Raw genomic sequence first — 4,000 nt, 5'->3', positions numbered from 1 at the left:
AGTTAATTGAATAAATAACTCCATGTCAGAACGATACTCTTTATTACTACATCGGTAGACCGTGCACTTGCGGACTTACTACATCAAGTTTTTGGCGCCGCTGCCGGGGAGTTAGGCAATTTGATTAACTTTTTAATAGTGGTAAGACTGGAATATATATATATATATATATATATATATATATATATATATAATATTTTTCTTTTTCTTTTTGCCTTCAACTTTTGGAGTTTTTTTATTCTTGAATGCGAAGAACCGTAAGTCTTAGAGAATTCGTTCCTGAGATTGAAAGGTTATTCCGTGAAAGAGGATGAAACACACATAATAATAACGATATGGCTGAGGAGTGCGCTCTCAGAGAGTATGCAATCACATCTTCAGATGAGCCATACGCTGTTACTGTGTACCCAAAAGTTGAGGACAATTTTGAAATAAAACCTGCACTTATTTACTAGTGCAACAAAATCAACTTTTCGGATCACCTACTGTGGATCCAAATCTTCATATTTCAACTTTTTTAAGACTCAGTGGAACCTCGAAGGCAAACCAAGAGGCCATAAGGTTGCACCTCTTTCCTTTTTCCTTAAAGCATAGAGCTAGTGATTGGTTTCATTCATTAGAAGTTGGTTCTATCACTTCATGGCACCAAATGAGGCAAGCTTTTCTTGCCCGATTCTTTCCTCATTCTAAAACTGCTCAATTAAGGGATCAAATCACACGATTCACTCAAAAAGATGGGGGAATCTCTTTACGATGCGTGGGAGCGTTTCAAAGAAATGCTTAGGCTTTGCCCCCATCATGGTTTAGAGAAGTGGCTTATTGTTCACACTTTTTATAATGGTCTTTTGTATACCACAAAAATGAATGTTGATGTAGCTGCAGGTGGAGCTTTGATGAATAAAACTTACAGGTATGAGAGGGACATCATTATTGTTGCTCCTTCACCCTCTAAAAAAGAGGCAGGTATGTACGAAAATTCTTCCCTTGAACATCTATCTGCTAAGGTGGACGCACTCTTTAAAAATTTTGACAAAATGAGTGTTAGTGCGGTCACACCTGCTTCTGTTTCACCTCCATGTGAAGTCTGTGATATATTTGGCCATACTAACGTTGAATGTCAACTAGGTAGTGTTGTTGAAGGTATTGAGCAAATGAATTATGCCCAATATAACTAAGGGATGAGGACAAATCAAAACTTTTATAAAACTCCTCAAGATCCCTTTGGACAAACAACACCACTCGGTTATGCAAACAACCAAGAAGCCCCTCAAAAATCCAGCTTGGAATTTTTAATGAAAAATTATGTTATAAATCAATCCAAGCAGCTCCAAGAGCTTAAGATTCAAACTGGATTTTTGAATGACTCTCTTGTCAAGCTTACTTCAATTGCAAGTTATTTTATTTCAGGAACAAATATTTGAAAGATTGAGTCTTGGAGCAAAAGAAAGGAGATTTGGAGCTGATTTGTGCCAAAAATATAAAGATCTTATATAAAAATATCTTGGACAAGCTGCTTTTGCTTCTTCGACAAGCTGCCTATTTTAGTATTTCTGACCTAGAGCCCATGGTTTCTTGTGCAACACTTTAGTGATTTATTTCTTAGGGCTCAAGTCAATGTTAGACCATAAATAGAGTAGCCATCTAGCTTTTATAATTGTTGTTGGAAATAATAAGCGACAATTGTTTCTTTGAATAAAAGTTCATCTTTATTTTCTTTATTTTATTTTATGTTCTTCTTCTTCTTCTTCTCTATGTCTTCAATGAACGTGAGTGAGTAGACTTCTTTGTCCTGGGATTGTTGGAAGAGTCTAATTACCTAATCACTATCAAACCAAGTCTCGAACCCTAATTTTATGTAAATCTATTTTCTAATATAATTTAACCGTTTTTATAATGAATTAACAAGTATCAAACTCATAATACGACAGCGGAGGGTTATGATGAGTCAATAAAGTATCTATTTTAATATAATATTTAGTTTCGTATTATTTAGATTTAAGTTTATTTTATTGTAATATTATTTTCTTTTTGAGCTATTTTACTACAATTGCATATTGTTATATTTTCAGGAACGAATATTTGATGGATTGAGTCTTGGAGCAAAAGAAAGGAATTTTGGAGCTGATTCGGTACGAAAATACGAAGATTCGGAGACAAAAATATATCTCCCTCAAGTCAGAAACTTGGCATGACCCGTGCTAGGCTTGGCACGGCCGTGCCATCCTCTAGAATTACTTTTGCTACTTTTGCTTAGATTTTAAGCTACTCTGTTTTAGTTTACTTGTGGAACATTCTAGTGATTGCTTAGATTTTAAGTCGAATGTAAACTATAAATAGAGTAGCTAGCCATCACAAATATTCATCTTTTCTTGGAATTCAATATGTGAAAATTGTCTTTCTAATAAAAGTTCTTTTCTTTTCCTTTACTTTCTTGTTATTTACTTTTATGCTTTCTCTCTTCTTCTCCATGTCTATGATGAACATTAGTGAGTAGACTTCTCTTGTCTTAGGTTTGTTGGATAAGTCTAATGACATAATCCTAATCAAACCAAGTTTTAAACCTTAATCTTATGTAACCCTAATCTCTAATCTAAATTCACCGCTTTAACATGGATTAACCATTATCAAACAGTGGAAACGAAAGTGGAGGGATAATTGTTCGTCCATCATCTCAAATATCAATTCATAAAACGAAAGTGGAGTTTTGATATTCGAACAAGTGAATTTAGACAAAGATTGTAAAGGCAGCGAAATAGTCTTTACAATCTTTGAGACATATAGTTTCGAACTTCAAGGATTCTAAATTGTGATCAAGTCAGCGAAATAGGCTTGGTTGCAACTTAGGACCAAAATCTAATAGTAATCAAGTCAGCGAAATAGGCTTGGTTGCTAAAGGAACAAAAGAGAAATTGTCTTTAGAAGTTAGGTCTAACATAAGGTTATAAGTTTAATAGTTTGGTTTGTGAAGGACTTGTCAATTAGATGAACCAATAATCCCAAGACTTTTATCTTTTCTTTTATTTTCTTTTAAAATCCAACTTTTTATCTAAAACTCTTTCATCTAATCATTATTAAAAGTTACTTGAATTCATACCTCCATGTCAGAACGATACTCTTTTATTACTACACCGGTAGAACCGTGCACTTGCGGTTTTATCCCATCAAATTTTTGGCGCCGCTGCCGGGGACTTATTGTAATTTGATTATCTTTTTAATAGTGGTTAGTCTAAAAAAAATATATATATATTATACAAGTAAATAATATATATATATATATATATATATATATATATATATATAAATTATTTTATTTCTTTTCTTATCTTTTTATTTTTTATTTTATATATATATATATATATATAATATATCTCTCTCTCTCTCTCTCTCTCTCTCTCTCTCTCTCTTCTCTCTCCCTCCCTTTCTCCTTTTTTTAATTTTATTTTATTTTATTATTATTATTATTATTATTTATTTTCTATCTTTAACCGTTTTGATTTCAGGCATGACTCAAAGAAGATAATAACGATATGGCTGAGAAACGTGCTCTCATAGAGTATGCAATCACATCTTCAAATGAGCCGTACGATGCTATTGTGTACCCAACAGTTGAGGGTATTAAATTTGAAATAAAGCATGCACTTATTTACCTAGTGCAGCAAAATCAATTTTTCGAATCACCCACTGAGGATCCGAATCTTCATGTTTTAATTTTTTTAAGACTCAGTGGAACTTTGAAGGCAAACCAAGAGGCCGTAAGGCTGCACCTCTTACCTTTCTCTTTGAGGGATAGAGCTGGTGCCTGGTTTCATTCATTGCAAATTGGTTCTATCACTTCATGGGACCAAATGAGGAAGGCATTCCTTTCCCAATTCTTTCCCCATAGTAAAACTGCTAAATTGAGGAGTCAAATCACACAATTTACTCAAAAAGATGGTGAATCTCTTTACGATGTGTGGGAGCATTTCAAAGAAATGCTTAGGCTTTGCCCCCATCATGGTTT

General features: G+C 33.6%; 2 non-coding genes across 2 annotated transcripts; both read right to left on the bottom strand.

The window, feature by feature from the left end:
- Positions 1-697: 697 nt before the first annotated feature.
- LOC112416188 (small nucleolar RNA R71) lies at positions 698-805 on the bottom strand. Its single transcript, XR_003006495.1, has one exon. It is a non-coding gene; the product is annotated as a small nucleolar RNA R71 (small nucleolar RNA).
- A 3,088-nt stretch (positions 806-3,893) lies between these two features.
- On the bottom strand, positions 3,894-4,000 carry LOC112416182 (small nucleolar RNA R71). Its single transcript, XR_003006489.1, has one exon. It is a non-coding gene; the product is annotated as a small nucleolar RNA R71 (small nucleolar RNA).

This window comes from Medicago truncatula, chromosome 6, assembly GCF_003473485.1.
Source record: "Medicago truncatula cultivar Jemalong A17 chromosome 6, MtrunA17r5.0-ANR, whole genome shotgun sequence".
NCBI lineage: Eukaryota > Viridiplantae > Streptophyta > Magnoliopsida > Fabales > Fabaceae > Medicago > Medicago truncatula.
The sequence above is the reverse complement of the archived record's forward strand: the minus strand, read 5'-3'. Positions and strand labels throughout refer to the sequence as shown.